This window comes from Halichoerus grypus, chromosome 15 (assembly GCF_964656455.1).
Source record: "Halichoerus grypus chromosome 15, mHalGry1.hap1.1, whole genome shotgun sequence".
NCBI lineage: Eukaryota > Metazoa > Chordata > Mammalia > Carnivora > Phocidae > Halichoerus > Halichoerus grypus.
In genome coordinates this window covers 39443689-39461706 of record NC_135726.1, presented here as the reverse complement: position 1 = coordinate 39461706, position 18018 = coordinate 39443689, and the positions used below count along the sequence as shown (strand labels likewise).

At 43.9% G+C, this 18018-nt stretch overlaps 1 long non-coding RNA gene across 1 annotated transcript; it reads right to left on the bottom strand.

The window, feature by feature from the left end:
- Window positions 1-10972: 10972 nt before the first annotated feature.
- LOC118549255 (uncharacterized) lies at window positions 10973-17983 on the bottom strand. Its single transcript, XR_004924008.2, has 3 exons — window positions 17870-17983; window positions 16611-16784; window positions 10973-11315 (listed from the first exon to the last, which is right to left on the bottom strand). It is a non-coding gene; the product is annotated as an uncharacterized LOC118549255 (long non-coding RNA).
- Window positions 17984-18018: the final 35 nt, after the last annotated feature.

Genomic DNA, 18018 nt, shown 5'->3' with positions numbered 1-18018 from the left:
AAAATTTGTGCATTTTCTCTAGGTTATCCTCAAGGAAGGTTTTTAAAAAGATGGCAGTTAGAGCATGTTTGTATCAGGGTATTATGGCCAGAGATAGAGGGAGAATCTGATGATGCAGGAAAGAGGAGGTAAGGAATAGGACCCTTTGAAGGCACAGGGATATGTCAATGTTATTAACAGGAGAGAAGGCAGAGTATAAGTACAGATAAAGGAAGATTGTGGATTTGGTATTGGGAAGATGAAGGGGTCTCCATCATCCTGTTACTGTATTGCACCTGTTTTAGCACTGTTTCCCCACTGTTTTAGCACTTGTGGCCCCACCTTTTGTTGCATCTTTGATAAAGAAGTTTCATACTGGCTCTTACCAGCATTGCATGGATACGATCTGACAGCATGTCACCCAGCTACATCTCTTGTTTCTGCCCCAGGATTTCTCTAGCTCTGAGGTGTTAGACACCCAGAAATAGTTTGACAATTATGCACATTAAGCCCAGAATCTCCAAGAAGTTAATGCCTAGGGGGCCACACTTCACCTATGGGGGTTGGAAGCCAATGAGTAAATGCCTTCTTCTTTTATCTTCTACATTGACAGTTCTGAAGCACATTTGATAAGGCTCTTTATCCCCACAACAGACCCACTTGATAATGTATCTTCATATTCATTTTTCTTCTTTCCATGTTTCACTTCCCTCTCCCTCTTTCCAGCTCCCTTGGGATAATATTCCCAAATCAAATACCTGCACGTGGATCTCTGTTTAGACTCTGCTCTTGGGGAAATTTAGGCTGACAATGAGCTGCCTGACTATTCAGGCCCCTGCTCACTATACTGTTCTTATCTCATGCTAGTTCACTAAAGCCCATCACCCTGGCCTTCTTATAGAGCCTATAATACGCTGATTTTATTATTGGCCTTTGATATTGGCCTTGATATATCTTGAATGTCTACTCCAGTTCTTCCTGTGCTACCTCATCTGGTCTCTGCTCACATGCCACCATCATAGCTAAACCCTCACTGATCAGTCGGTGAGAGCAGACCTCATTCCCACCACCAGCCCTTCTGCATCTCATTTCCCTGTTTATTTTCCAGTAGCGCTTACCATGCTCTGAAATGCCCTTTTTCTTTATTGTTTACCTGGTGCACTGTCTGGGTGATTGGGTTACTCTCTGGACGCCTGCCTCCCTGGACTTTACAGTACTGAGATTCACTTTCTGGTTCCATGGAGGTGCAGATGCAGCTCTGCTTTCTCATAAAATATCCCTGTTGCAGGAGCCAGGGAGTTTCAAATAGGTCCAGTATAAGGTGATAAAAGACAGTCAGCACTCAACCTCTATAAGGACAGCAGAGACTGGTGGGGATGATGGGGAAGCCCTAGCGTTCAGGCCCTGTCCCAGGAGGGGCCTCCATGAAGCTCCTTGTTGTTGCCACCCTGGAATGTGTCTAATCCTATCTGGCCTTATGATTTCTCAAGATAGACCAGATACCTCTGTGTGTGTGTGTGTGTGTGTGTGTGTGTGTCTGTGTGTGTCCGTGTGTGTGTGTGTGAAACCTCCAAATTTTTAAATATTGGCCAACAGTTCAATTTCTCAACATCTTCTGGACCAAATAAACCCAAAACCCATGCTCTGCTCCAGATGTGTCAGGGTTTGGGCTGGACTTGTCCTGCCTCACTTACCTGGATCATTCTATATTAATTCACAGTCAAGGCAGGGAGAGTTGGGTGCTCCAAGCTGTGGATAGTAATTTGCCAGAGTCAGAAACAGAGAGCTGCTAACATAGACCCATGTGATACTGGCAGAACACAAGAGGAGAAGAATACTGGCTGGGGTGTGGAAGGGAAGGAAATTGGACTGATTAACTTTCCACTGTTTGTAAATATATAAATCCAAGATGCCAAAGAAGTAGAATATGTGGTCTTTAGATAAGGTACCATAAACCTGTCTTGGATAATTAACATTTTTAAGAGCAAGCATGTTCAGCACTTAATATCTGAAAAGGTGTAACATAGCAAGAATGAGCTATAAATAAAAGAGATGGAAAGCACAGTTGCATTTTCCCAATTCATTATGGTGGGTTGCAGCTAATTAATTCATAATGCCACTGAATTGATACTTCATTATTTGTGTTCATGCAAATTACCTCTAACTCACGTTTAAAGATGAACACGTTGAGCAAGTTGAACTTTCAAAAAAGCAAACATTAATAGAAGACAAAATAATAATGGTTATGGTTGGTTATTCATGCTGCTATATATAAGATTATGATGTCAACATTTCCATTTGAAACTCTTATTTTCCACAATTCATAACTTGGTTATAAAGAATAAATTCACAGTGTTCTAAGTTAGTGTTACAGTATCAATTGGGAAAGGATTACTTTTTCTTCCCTGTGTTTAAAAATAGCTTCATTATATAATAAATTAACAACTTAAAATTTCTCCAGTGTGGAAAATGGCTTTCAGTACCTAGGTGAACCAGGCCATTGACAGTGATGGTAGCTCTCTGACCTGGCTGCTCTGGGAGTCCACTTGGGGGTGACTCTTAGCCCAGTTTGGAGCTGGGGGTTTCTGGTTACTGCCACACACCTGCTATTGTTTTTACCTGCCCAGTAGTCTGAGACCCTTTCCTCTCTGAGGTACCCTTTTCTGCCACCCCTTTCCTTCCCCAAGGCTTGGTAGACATGCATTCATTTGCCTATTCATTCATTCAAAGTTTATTCACCGAACACATACAGCGTGACAAGCACATGTTATGGGTCACAGTGGTGAGCAGAGAAGATACGGGAAAACTGAGAAAGCCCTGGAGTTCCTTATATTAAAATATAGTATTGTTTCATTTTGGATTCCATGGGGGAGTCCATATTTGGGTTCTTCAAAGTCCTAATCTGGCTGCAGCAGACATCACTGGCTACCCACAGTAGTGAACAAAAGAGACTATAAATGAGTAGGGAAAGAAGTATCATCATTTCAGATGGTGATGAGGAGTATAACAAAGAAATAAAAGGATGTGAGATTGATAGTGATGGGTGTGGAGGTGAGGAGACCAGTTTAAACTGGGTATTAATTGCAGGCTTTAAGGGGCAGTGGCATTTACCTTGAGAACATGACAAAAGGGATCCAGCTGTGTGAAGACCAGGGCAGTGGTGTGTACCAGGCAGAGGGATAGCTGATGCAAAGGCCCTGAGTTTGAAGTGAGTTTGGCATGTAAGAGGACAACAAGGTACCCAGGAAAACTGGAGCACTCAGAGCAGGTGAGGCAGTGGTCTGGAAGGGGCAGGGCCTAGAAGGGCAGGTGAAGAGCCTGGCTAGAATTTTAAGTCACTTTCCTCAGTACCCTAGGCCCTTATCCATAGGATTCCTTCCTATCCTATCTTCCTCATGCAGTTGTTGAAATAGAAGCAAGTGACATTCTGTTTGTGGGAATGCAAACTGGTGCAGCCACTCTGGAAAACAGTATGGAGGTTCCTCAAAAAGTTCAGAATAGAGCTACCCTATGACCCAGCAATTGCACTACTAAGTGTTTACCCCAAGGATACAATGTAGTGATCTGAAGGGGCACACCAGTGTTTATAGTAGCAATGTCCACAATAGCCAAACTATGGAAGGAGCCCAGACATCCATCAACAGATGAATGGATAAAGAAAATGTGATTAGATAGATAGATAGATAGATAGATAGATAGATAGATAGATGATAGATAGATCGATAATGGAATATTACTCAGCCATCAAAAACGATGAAATTTTGCCATTTGCAATGACCTGGATGGAACTAGAGTGTATTATCCTAAGCAAAATAAGTCAGTCAGAAAAAGACAAATACCATATGGTTTCACTCATTTGTGGGATTTAAGAAACAAAACAGATAAACAGAGGGGAAGGGAAGGAAAAATAAAATAAGATGAAAATTGAGAGGGAGGCAAACCATAAGAGAAACTGAATTCTAGGAAACAAACAGGGTTGCTGGAGGGGAGGTGGGGGGGGGGATGGGGTAATTGGGTGATGGACATTAAGGAAGGCACTTGATGTAATGAGCACTGGGTGTTATATGCAACTGATGAGTCAGTATATTCTACCCCTGAAATTAAAAAAAAAAAAAAAAAAGAAGCAAGTGATCTTTGCTTTTTACCATTTCCCAAAGTAGGTTTTCTTAATTTACGTTTGAATTGTAATAATAATAATATAAACTCAATGTAAAAAAGTCAGATAATATAGAAAAATATAAAAGAGACAGTAAGAAATATTTAAATTCAATACAAAATATATAAAATGTAAAAATAATTCTACTATTCAAAGATGATATTTGATGTGCATTTCACTAGAACTTTTTCGTTTGCAAAATAGGTATTTATAGACACACACAAACACATTTAACAAAAACCTGATCATGTACACCCTGATTTATAAGCTGCTTTTTTCACTTAACACATTGAATGTCACTTACCATGTCATTAAACATAGATCTACAATGTAACTTCAAATGATGGAAAAGCCATTTTATGAATGTACCCTAATCTAACCAATTCTGCATTAAGTCTGGGGATAATTGTTTACTGTTGTAAATAATACTACAGTGAGCATCTTTGCACATTCATTTTCACGCACTTGTCTCATGGTTTATTTTGGACACATTCCTGTAAGTGGCGTGGTGGGTCAAAGTCTTTGGGTTATGCATGCAGTTGCAGAGCTCCATCCCCAGAGGATGTGAGGGTCCCTGGTCAGGCCTCCCAGAAGAGCAAGAGAGCTGTCCCCACTCCCCAGGTGGCCAGAGCTCCAGGCCAGATCTGCTCTCTCCAGCTGCATCTGCCTTGACTGAAGCTTCAGAGTTCTTGTGGCCCCTGTCTACAGTTGTCAACAGCAAGGCAGGCCAGGTTCTTTTATGACCTAGCTTTTCTTTCCACAGAAGTTCTGGGAAGTAGTTCATGTCAGGCAGGGTATCTAGCCTTTGAGACAAAGTTACAGGGAAAAAGGGTGGAGAGCCCCAGCTGGGGCCTGGGTACAGGGGAAGGTGAGACTTGACCTCCAGAACTTTCAGAAGTTCACATCCTGCTCGCGGGAAGAGGTCTACTGAGAGTGCCTATCTTTTCCAGGCCAAGCCAGGGGAATGCCTCTCACTGCCTGAGCTGATGGGAGAACCAGTGACTCCCTCCAAGGAGACATCTGCCCAGTGCTAGACTGCCAGGCATGTTTGCTTCCCACCCTACTCTACCCCATCAGTGGCACTGTCCTCAGGCCTGCCTTCTCCTCTCTCGCACCCACCTGTTCTCCCTTGCCCTCCTTTTCTTCCCTGTCACACGCACCCACCCACCCACACACACACATACACACTGCATGTCCAGGTTCCCTCCTCCCCAGGCGTCAGGCTCTGTCTCCAGTCAGGGTAATCTCTGCCTGTACTTCTCTGTCCCTGGAGCACAGAGGACACATAAGCATTTGCTGACTTTGCTTCCACCAGCACAAATTTCTTGCGCCCCATCTGTGTGCATAACATGCCATTACAGATTGAATAGAAGAAATTCGGTCTTTCTGCTGCAGCTGTGGACAGAGCAATACTTCAGTGGGGGAAACTCTAGTGTGAAGCTCTATCCCCGCCCTAAGGAGTTTATTTAGTGGAGGCAGAATGTAGGGCGGTGGCTTGGAACCTAATGAGGGCATCAGCAATACATCCTTCAGCAATCCAGAGGAGGGAGACTGGTGATAATCATAGTGCTAAAATACTAATCAGCATACTGTCTGCACTGCCCGAGACTGAGTGAGCCCTCGCCCCTCCTTCCCGGAAGGCACACACTCTTACTATCCCCCTTTTGCCATGAGAAAGCTGAGGCCAGGAGACATGGAATGAGATGCAGAGGCGGGCATTTCCCCAGGTCTGCCTGAGCCTTCCAGGCCGTCCCTGGGGAACATGGAGCTTGCACTGGACCTAGACCCAGAGGGGCATGTGTGGGAGGGCGCAGGGTGCTGCAGGTTAGCACCAACAAAGGCCGGGCCATTATTTGTTAATAACTCAGGCCTTTGTGCAGAGCCACTGGGTCCGTGGTTCTAGGCTTTCATCTTTCATTGCCCCATCCCTCCCAGCTCTACATTAATAGGACAAATCATCAGTTATTTGGATTCAAATTTGACAAATCAAATTGCAAAGAATTAAATAAGTTGTAGATCAATACCATCCGAATGATCAATTAATCATTTCTTGTAATTAAAACTACCAATTCTTAATACCTTTCAGTTATATTTTATTGCACAATTTCTAATTCAGAGCTTTTAGGCAATTGTATTGATTGCAGGTATACTTATACTTGGTAATCAAATAATTTATTAATCAGCACACCTCGTTATGGGAGATCCGATTTAATTACCATCACCTAGACACAGAAGGCGGGTTTAATTCAACTTCGGCTTTTCTTAAGATGTTGGAAGTTTACCATTTCATTCTGTTGTGTGGTTCACACAAAGTCCCTTCTTTTGTGAAAAAGATTTATAAGAAAAATAGGCAAGGGTACTTACAAAGCAGGTAAATGGACAAACTCAAATGGTTCTTCAAAATTGTTGTTTTTTTAAAGATTTTATTTATTTATTTGACAGAGAGAGAGAGAGAGAGAGAGAGAGAGACAGCGAGGGAGGGAACACAAGCAGGGGGAGTGGGAGAGGGAGAAGCAGGCTTCCTGCGGAGCAGGGAGCCCGATGCGGGGCTCAATCCCAGGACCCTGGGATCATGACCTGAGCCGAAGGCAGACGCTTAACGACTGAGCCACCCAGGTGCCCCCCAAATTATGTTTCAACTTTAATCTTTTTATAGAGGTTTTGCAACTTAATTTATTCCTGGTATGCTTGGGAAAGTGCTCTCAAGATTTAGGGATGAAAGGGCCGTTGGACTTACAAATGGATACTACCTTCATGATTACCTCAAAATAAAAATTAAACACCAAGCACTTCACAATCGGCTTCCTTGTGTCCATCAATTTTTAAATAAATACAAGTAAAATTTCTTATTTAACCTATGAATTTATTATTCCAGTGACAATGCTGGACAACTGGAGTTTGATTTAACTTCCCTTAATGTTTTCTGAGCATTGTTATGAAAGGGAAACAATGACCTAGTAATTCTGCATGCAGATCCTGCAGTGGCCCTGGATGGGCCTGAGCCTCCTTCTTGCTTCTCATTCAAGGCCTCAGGGATGTCTTGGAGTGTCAAGGAGCCTAGTCCTCTCCAAGATGAAGGGGCCTCTGTTGGCTCTTGTTCGGCAAACATGGGATCCAGGTAGTAGTCTGGATCTCAGATTCTCCTGAGTATTGGGCAAAGTTTCCACAGAGGTTTTGAGTTGAGTCCAAGCTGAGTGGGTCCAGAACTTCAGAAGATACAGAGCTCTGATACCCGGGGGCAGAGGGAGGGGAAGCTGGGGAGGAGGGAAACACTCTAACACCTTCTTTGTCCTCTACGGGCTACCAAAATTTTCAGCTTATCCCTTCACTTACCCCCCACCTCTCTGACTACTATCTTCCCTCCAGAAAATGTATAATTCTCCATGAAAACAGCTTATCCTAGAACCATCTCTCCCAGGATTCTTCCCACTCTGCAGGGAGTGGGGAGGAAACCCTAACATGCCACATGACACATGGAAGACACAGTGCTCCCATGTGAGAACACATTTGCTCACCTTCCATATTGAGCTCTTGTGGAGTTGTGGAGCCCAAGGCAAGCAGGTAAAAAATGGGACAGCCCCATCCCATGCTGCTGCATGCTGTATGCAAGGCTCTTCACCATGGGGCACTGTGGTAGGCTGAACTCTAAGATGGCCCCAAGATTCCCACCCCTGGTGTATACCCCCTGTATGCTCTCTTCCTCTTGATGGTGGGTGGGCCTGACCTAATCAGGTGAGCCCTTGTCAAAGAAAGTCTAGAGGTTGGGGGTGGAAGAGGTCAGAGAGATCCAAAGATGGAGATTCTCCTGCTGGTCTTCAAGGAACAGCTGCCACATTGTGGAGAGGGCAGTGTGGCAGGGAACTGTGGTGGCCTCTAGATGTCAAAGGCCTCTGCCCAACCACAAGGAACTAGGTTCTGCCAGTACCCAGTGAGCTTGGAAAAGGATTCTGGGCCTCAGGTGAGATCACATAGCCCTGGCTGACACCTTGAATACAACGGGGTGAGACTCTGAGCAGAGGACACAAATGAGCCAGGCCTGGACTACCGACCCACAGAACTGAGATAATAGATGAACACTGTTTTGAAAAGCTAAGCTTGTGATATTTGCTACACAATAGAAAACAAATAAAGGCCTCACTCTCCACCTCCAGGAGCCTCTTCTCTCCCACATAGCTTCTACTCTGCCCACTTGAAACTACTCGCCTCCATTGCTGCCTTCAAGCCTCTGGGGATGTGAGGTCCCTTCTGCCTGCTCCCCTTCTCCTAGAAGCAGACCCTGAGACAACAGTTGAGAGATGATGTTTATCTGGGAGGGAGGATGTGAGGCAAGGAAGGGAAGGCAGCCTGTAATGTTATCAAACCAGTTACCACCATGGGCAACTGGAGCTGAATATCACACGCGAACCCTGGAGGCTAGTGTAGAACACACAGTCGAGTTTCCCATCCAAAGGAAGGCAGTGAAGAAGCTGTCAGCCATTGTTGGAGGGCTGCTGGGGGTGGGGCGGCCTCATTACTCTCGGCATTCCTAGCCTGCAGTGTGGGCAAAAGAGTTTTCAGACAGAGAGATTCAGGGGCTGGCACCTGGAGGTCCAGGGAGGGGATACAGGAAGGACCTTGCAGCACCTGCTACACCTGCTTTTCTACCTGCTTCCTCTGCCTGCATCTTCATGGCTAGGCTCACGTCCCCCTCACCAAGGGCACCATCCCCTGGGTCCTCCTGTTTGATCATGCTCTTCCGTGGAGCCTTTGCTCTTTTAGCACTTGGCCTTGTTTTGTACATCTGTTGGTGTCTTCTCATTGAGTGTCACACAACTGGGCACACAGCATGGCTGTCCCCCTGAAACCATAAGCCTCTCCAGGTTGGCACCTGAGTCCCCAGCTCCAGCCAGAGTCTGGTATCTCGTAGCTTCTCAACATCCATTCAGTGGATGGATACATGAATCGTATTTTTTCCGAGGTACATATTTCCCTCAACATGGTTGAACTAGGTGATTTCAACCCTCTCCCACCATCCTGGCACTCCCTTCCTCTCGTCCTGCTCTCTCTTCTCCATAGAACAAATGGCCATCTGGTATATATGTTTGTTGTCTATCTTCCCCACCTAGAATGTAAGGTCCTGAGGCCAGACACGTTTATTTATTCTGTTCACTGCTGTATTGCTGGCAGGGGGCACACAGCATTACCTGGCATATAGAAGTCACTGGGTAAAGATCTTTTAAATGAATGCATGATACCCCAAGAGTCCTTAATTATAATAATATTAACTTACTGAGCAATTCCCAAACTTTATTTCATCTTGACAACAAACCTCTGAGATAGGTATTCTTATCTCCATTCTCAGATGAGGAAATAGGCTCAGAGGGGTTCAGTAACTTCCCCAAGTGACTCAGGCAGCAAGCGTCAGCCTCACCCAGGGGCCTGGGTTCTTAGCAAGTATTCTATATACATGAGTTTAATTAACTCTATAAATTTTTCGGGGGGCACAAAATACAACAGGGTGTAAAAAGGCGGAGGGGAGTTTTTGGTGTTACTGCAGCAGCTTGCTTGGCAAAAGATGGATGTGTGGCTGATAGGAAAACTGATACGGTTTTCAACAAAGCCTGCAAATTAATCATACTTAATGAATGTGACTAATGTGTTAAAGGAACGAGCGATTAAAATATTAGCACGTCTGAACTTCTCCTCCCTAGCTAATTTCTTCTCCTCCCTAGGGTTACCATCTTTCAAAGAGGTAGGGACACAGAATCATGGAAACGGATTTTATGGAACAGAAATGCATTTTAAATGGCTTAAATTGGGGACAGTCTGTGCAGTTCTCAAGTGGCTGTCAGTCTTCACATCTCGCTGCTCAAGCGAGGGACGTGGGCTGAGGGGAGAGGCTGAAACTGTCACAGCAACTGGAACTGGAAATGGGAAGCCAGGCATCTCCTGGGGTAATGGCGTGGAAACAGGAGACAGACGTGGGGGCCCTTCAGCGGGAGGCTGATTGCCTTTCCATTTAGGCACAAGGTGAGATCAAAGTGGCTGAGGCGTGTCTCCTGAGGCAGGCCATAGGCGGCTCACTGGCTCTGCACATTATCCAGGATCATAGGCAGAACTGCTGTGTTATAAATACGTCCTGAAGACGATCTCTGGGGAATACAAGCACAGTCTTCTTAGAACACACTCCCCTCCCTGGCTCCACACACACATAGCCCATTGCCCAGATGGATGTATCAAGACTATAGGGAATAAGAAGTATCTCAAAATACAATTCAGACTTGGGACTGGGAGAGTCCCTTGGGGTTTTTTTGTTTTTATTTTTTTATTGTTATGTTAATCACCATACATTCCATCATTAGTTTTAGATGTAGTGTTCCATGATTCATTGTTTGTGTATAACACCCAGTGCTCCATGCAGAACATGCCCTCTTTAATACCCATCACCAGGCTAACCCATCCTCCCACCCCCTCCCCTCTAGAACCCTCAGTTTGTTTTTCAGAGTCCATCGTCTCTCATGGTTCGTCTCCCCCTCCGATTTCCCCCGAGAGTCCCTTGTTTTCCTGACATTCTACTACTTTTGGCAACAGATCAGGTTTGTTTCTGGAATTGCATAAACCTGAGGTCCCACACTCAGAGGCCTCAGCGGATAGGCAGGTAATGTAACTCAGTGAAGTAGACAGGATGAGGGAGAACCCAGATCAGCAAGCATTTACCTCATTAGGATCTAGGACTAATGTGGTTAGATCTTCCAGTTTTTAGAGAAAAGACAAATGTGTACGTGTGTGTGAGTGTGTGTGTGTGTGTGTGTGTGTTAGTTTCTTATTGCTGCTGTGACAAATTACCACAAATTTAGTGGCTTAAAACAACACAAATTTATTGTTTTATAATTCTGGAGGACAGAAGTCTAAGATGGGTCTGCAGGGCTCTGTTACTTCTGGAGGCTCTAGGAGATAATCTGTTTCCTTGCTTTTCCCAGCTTCCAGAAGCTGCCCCAACTCCATGGCTCCAGGTACCATTCTTCCTTCTTCAAAGTCAACAGCACAACATCTTCTCCCTCTGATCTCCTGCTACTCTCTGATAAGGACCCTGTCATTACAATGGGCCCACCCAGATGATCCAGGATAATCTCTCCATCTCAAGATCCTTATTCACATCTGTAAAGTCCTTTTGCCATGTAAGGTAACATATTCCCAGGTCCTGGGGATTTGGACACACACATCTTTAGGGAGGGCATTATTCTGTCTATTACAAAGTGTATGCTGGAATACTCAGAATTTGTAAATGCTATTTTACATCATTATGTAAATTATTAAATATTATTTGACATTTAAGTTATTAAATATTATTTAATAGAAATTATTAAAATTATATTTGAGGTTTAAATTACTGAGTATGTCATACTGTCACCAGCTAGACCAAGCCCTGGCTTATACAGCCCACCTGCTTGTACTCACTAACCTTTGTCTTACAATTTTCCTGAAGCTCTTCTTTCTGGCTTTCCTTGACTCAGGCCAATGAAACCCCAAACCACCCCCCCAGATGAAGGCCACTGCCCTGACAAGACCTCACTCAGGCCCAGACCACCCAGCCCCTTTGAGCTAAACCTGCCTGTCCAGACGGACCATGGAGTGACCCCTGGAATGACCTATAATTACCTTTACCTCATTATAATACTAAAATTTCTGCCCAAAGAGGAGCCTCAGCCTCATTTATATAACATAGCACGTATGTATAGACACGTTTCCTTCAGGTGCATGTCTGACCTTACACCCACCTCTATACAGGATAACAAGACTTTCCTGTCTAAATATTCACCCTAACCCTAGACAAAAGGAACCCATCCACCCTTTCTCAGGGAGTCACGACTTTGGAAGCCATTCCCTACGATCTCCTTATTTGCTGCAAATAAAAGTTTTCTTTGTGGGACAACTCCACCTGATGCAGTTTCTGACTCCACAAGGAGGGAACTCACATTGGTTCTGTTACAATATCAAGAGGTCTTGGGCAGGACTGAGTAGGAGAAGAGAGTAGAGCTCCAGTCTATGACCTGTGACCTCTGATTTGAACAAGCCATTCATTTGCTAAAAGGCAGGCTTTTTCTCATGCCTCCTCCATCCTTGTTCTTTCATACACTTTGCTCTTCAGAGTTCTTGGGAACTGACAAGTTTACCAAATATTTACATTCCCAGGTCCATGGCTATCTCCCCCCCGCCCCAACCATCACCCTTTATCCCTCACCCTCTGATTGACAAAAATAACATTTATTAGGCTCTTGTTATGTACCAAAGACTAAGTACTTATTTTATTCTTACAGCAATTTCATTTTTATCCCCATTTTACAGATGAGGACTCTGAAGCTCACCACTGCCTAAAGTCACACAGCTGTAAGGAGCAGAGCTGGTATGCAAACCAGAGGTTGTTTCCCTCTACAGCCCATCAAGATGTAGCATTCAAGGAAAGAGAAGCTGAAGCATGAAAGCTAACAGCCTGTTTAGTTAAGACAAAACAAAAAACTAGCAAGTAGAAACCAGAATGATCTACATAGGTCCAACTTCCAATGTGCCTGCCACTCCTGGATTCCAGCCTCCATCTCCCATGAGAGGACAGATATTCAGCCACAGATTACCCTCTTCCCTGCTATAACTCTGGACTGGAACCCAGAACAAATGGGCTCCTTTACTTATTGATGTCCTGTCTTTGAGGAAGTGATATCATCAAAATGGCAACACAAGAGACTTCATCTCTGTCTCCCCCACAAGGTCAACAATTAGACAGTGATCTCAAACAAATACAGCTCTGGAAGAACTCTGGGGTCCACTTAAGAAACTTTAGCAACATAGTGAACAAAAAACCTGAGAAGAAGTGCACAAGAAGAGAAGAAAGCAAGCTTCATATTACTTAAGTCAACCCTTCCCCCAAGCTGGCATTGTTCAGTGCCAAGAGAAAATGTCCCAGCTAGGAAGAGTTCTCCATGCCAGGAAAGGAAGTGCAGGGAAAACCACTGGCTTCCCCAGCCTTTCAGGGGCACTGCACGGAGGTCCTGCTTCAGTTTCACTGCACTTAGAATGGCAAAGTAGAGATGTATGGAGACAGCTAGGGACAGGGAAGAAAAATAGGGGCTACCCGAATCAACCATGCAGCAGGAGCGCTGGGCTTCACAATGACCTGCTCTGCAGAGAACCACAGCAGATTTCTCCACTGAAGAAATAAATGGCCACTACAGCTGCTGTGGAATTCCTGCAGATTTCACCAGCCTTTGCCCCACAGGTATCATATTTGATGCTGCCAGCTGCCCCCCCCATCCCCACTGGAGCTTAGGAACTATACTAGGGGCAGCTAGCTCGGGCCTCTGAGGCTGCACAAGGGCAAGATGCCAGGCTAGACCCCTGTGGCTGGCCGCCTACCACCACGTGTGTGCTTGGGGCTCTCCCCTCCAGCTGTGCCTTCGTGCGACTGCCCTGATGCCCACCACTATCTTCTCTGCAGTGCTCATGCTTGGGGGGAGACTGAAGCCACAGGAGAGTGTGCCAACAGCCTGGACCCCACCAGCTGCCAGTGAGCCCATAATTGGCCCTGGCCCTTGCTACCTGTCTTGACTCTCACCACTGTGTTTGTGTCTGCACCTGGCCCCTGCCACTATACAGGCACCTGTGGCTGGCCACCACAGACCAGTGTGTGCACACTACCGACTCCGGCACCACCAGTGTCTGCCACGGTGCCTGACCACTGAACTTGGCGGCACTTCTAAGGGTCCCAGCAGCCCTTGCAGAAGGATCACAAAGTTGTTGCTTTTGAACCCCTGAGCCAAAGAGACAACATGCAACCCCCACAAACCCGATGCAGCCACATGCCTCCAAACTTGGTGTCCTGCATCACTAGACACAGGGTCACAACATGTGCCCCTATCCACAGATAAGTCTTCCTTTCCTGAAGTCAGTCCACAAAGTCTGGAAAAGGTGACTGCTTCTTCAAATGCACAGACACTGATGCAAGGCAACACGGACAAGCAAGAATCAGGGAAACACAACTCCACCAAAGCAATATGGTCAGCCTCCAGGAACTGGCCCCGAGGACCTGGAGATCCAGGAGCTGTGCAACAAGTAATTCAAAATCATTATTCCATAGATGCCTAGAGAGCTACAAGAGAACACAGATAAACAAGTTAATGATACAAGAAAACAATATAAGGACAAAATGAGAAGAACAAAGAGATAGAAAACATGAAAGAGAACCAAACAGAAATTTTGGAACTGAAGAACAAAATGACTGAACTGAAAAACTGAATAGAAAGCTTCAACAACAGACTTGACCAAGCAGAAGAAGGAATCAATGAGCTAGAAGACAGATCAATTGAGATTCTCCAATCAGAGGAGCAAAAAATTAAAAGAATAAAGGAAAGAAGGAAGCCATAGGACTATGGGACACCATTAAGAGAAACAATGCATGCATCTTGCATATGGAACATTCTCCAGCTTAGATCATATGAAAAGTCATAAAACAAGTCTTAGCAAATTTAAGAAGATTGAAACACAATTGAGAGCCCAGAAATAAACCCTCACATACATGGCCAAATAATATTTGGCAAGGGAATCAAAAATACTGAAAGGAAAGGATAGTGTCTTCAATATATGGTGTTGGGAAAGCAGGATGACCACATGGGGAAGAACAAAACTGGACCCCTATCTTACATCACTCACAAAAATTAAAGCAAAATGGGTGAAAGCCTTAAACATTGGAACAGAAACTGTAAAACATAGGGGAAAATCTCCCTGACACTGGTCTTGGCAATAATTTTTTGGATATGACACCAAAAGCACAAGCAACCAAAGCAGAATTATTAGGTGAGAGTATGTCAAACTAAAAATCTTCTGCACAGCAAAGGAAACCATTAACAAAATGAAAAGGCAACCATTAGAATGGGAGAAGATACTTGTAAATCATATATCTGATAAGAGATTAATGGTCAAAATATATAAAGAGCTCATGCAACTCAACAGCAACAAAATAAACAATCTGGTAAAAAATGGGCAGAGGATCTGAATAGACATTTTCCCAAAGAAGACACACAAATGGCAACAGGCACACGAAAATGTGCTCAACATCATTAATAATCAGGAAAATGCAAATTAAAACCACAATGAGATATCATTTCACACCTGTTAGAATGGTTATTATCAAAAAGATCAGGTGTGACAAATGCTGGTGAAGATTGGAGAAAAGAGAACCCTTGTGCACTGTTGGTGGGAATGTAACTTGGTACAGCCACTATGGAAAATAGCATGGAAGTTCCTTGATAAATTAAAAACAGAACTACCATATGATCCAGCAATCCTAGTTCTGAGTATATATCGAAAGGAAATGAAAACAGGATCTCAAAGAGATATGGGCACTCCCATGTTCATTGCAGCATTATTCACAATAGCCAAGATATGGAAACAACTTAAATGTCTGTCAATGGATGAATGGATAAAGAAGATATGGTATTATTCAGCCATGAGAAAGAAGGAAATCTTGCTATTTAGGACAACATGGACGAACCCTGAAGGCATTATGATCAGTGAAATAATTCAGATAGAGAAAGACAAATATTGTATGATCTCATGTATATGCTGAATCTAAAGAAGTGGAACTCAAAGAAACAGAGAGTAGAGTGGTGGTTACTAGGGGCTGGGGGTTGTGGGAGATGGGGAGATGTCAGTCAAAGGGTATAAACTTCCAGTTAGAAGATGAATAAGTTCTGGGGATCTGAGGTACAGCATGGTGATTATAGTTATTATAGTGTATTATATGTCTGAAAATTGCCAAGAAACTAGATCGTAAGTGTTCTCACCGCAAAAAAGGAATGATAATTCTGTGGTGTGATTTAGGTGTTAGCTAATACTATGATGGTAATCAAGTTGTAGTATAAGTGTATCAAGTCAACATATTGTACACCTTAAACTTACACATGTTGCATGTCAATTATATCTCAATAAGGCTGAAGAAAACGATGTGTCTTTGGGTAGGTCATTTGTCACCTTTGTATCTATTTCTTCCTCTATAAAATGGCAAGAGTTATTTTTATTGTTATGGACATTTACAGAGCACTCACTGTGTGCCAGGCATGATTCTTTGCACTTTAATATATTAGTCCAATTGATCCCTAAAATAACCCTTTGGCGATAAATACTGTTATTATCTTCATTTTACGGAAGAAAAGCTGACACACATGCAGAGGTTATATATAACTCATTTTAGGATTATAGCTTGTGAGTGGCAGAACTGGAATTAAACACAGAGTCTGGACACTCTGGGCAAGCAAGTTCTACTTTGCTTACCCCACGGTAAGGTTGTGAGGACCTTACAAAGGTTCCTTCCTTCCTTCCTTCTTTCCATCCTCACTTACTCTTACCTACCTCAAAGGGCTGTAGTGACATTAAGTGTGCTATTCTATGTAAAGCACTCAAACTGTGTATGGTGTGTGGTAGCTGCTCTGGAAGTGTCCATTCTTACCATCAGGGTTGTTGCTGGGGTGAGCCCAGGCCCAGACCTATGGGTAGCCAAGTGGGGCAGCCACTGAGGAGGACAATTCCAGTGTTGAGAGTACAACAGAGTCCCTGGGGCAATAACGATGGCCAAGACTTAGACCCTGAGCAGAGTCCAGGAAGTGGTCAGTGTGCTGTGGACCTAGAGAGAGGAACATAAATGTGGCAGCAGGAATTGAAGGATAAAAACAATACCAACAAACCTGGTGCTTAGCGTGTGGTGCCCCTTGTCGGTACGTTACACATATTAGTACATTTACTCCTTCCAGGTGGCATCACTAGCAACCCCATTTTACAGGTGAGGAAACCAAAGCATAGAGGGGTCAGGAAACTTGCCAAGGTCCCAGAGCCCACGCACACACAGCACAGAGAAACTTCATTTACTTAATATTTAAATTAACTCACTTTGACCTAAAAAAATGTAAAACAAACTTTATTTCACTATAGTCATTGGAAAATCAATATCAAGACAAAATAAATACCATGAAAAGAAACAATATTATTAAATCCTCTACCCACTGATTCAACTGCCCAAGGGCTTTCAAGTCAAGGCCTATTCTCTTAAGGGGAGGCTGGCAAATGTTAGAGAGGAATTAACAACATATTAGCACCAAACTAGGACTTTCTCATTGGTGTAAAATCAGAAGGATTGAAAGACAAGTAAGAAAGAAATAACTTTCTCACCATGTGATAGAAAGTGATTTAGGGACTCATCCCTGCATCTCCTGAAATCTCACTTAGGGAAACTGGTGATGGTCAAGAGCACAGACTCAGAAGACAGACTAACCCCTTTCACCCCTTGCTGGCTATCCTGTACTGGACAATAATCCCTCTAAACATCGGTTTCCTCACCAGTAAAATAGCTGTTACTTCACAGGGACCTTGACTATAAATGAAAGAATGAAGATTATGCACAAAATCTAATACACAGTAAATGCTTAATACACATAAGCCATTACCATTGTCATTATTATTAAGCTTTGCCCCTAAGTCCCTGGCTTTTTAAAAATTTATTTATTTTATTCTTTAGTTCGATAGTGCTAATAATAAACATTATAGTACACACATAATGGTCACTATATGCTTGGCTCTGTTCTAGGTTTTACAAGCACATATAACCTAATATATATGTATATGCCCTAACATATGTTAAGAATTATTATTACCCTTATTTAATCTACTGTGATAACTTATTCTTATCCCTAGGTTCCTACAGATAGTTTTTACCCTGAGGGACGCAAAGTCGATCCACGGGACACTCCCGGAGGACCTCCTTTGCCCACTTTCTTCCGGTTAGATCCCAGGACCAAAAGGCGCGCGGGGCGGACGGATAGGGAGGCACACCCTCCTCCCCGCCTGGCTCCGCCCTCAGCGTA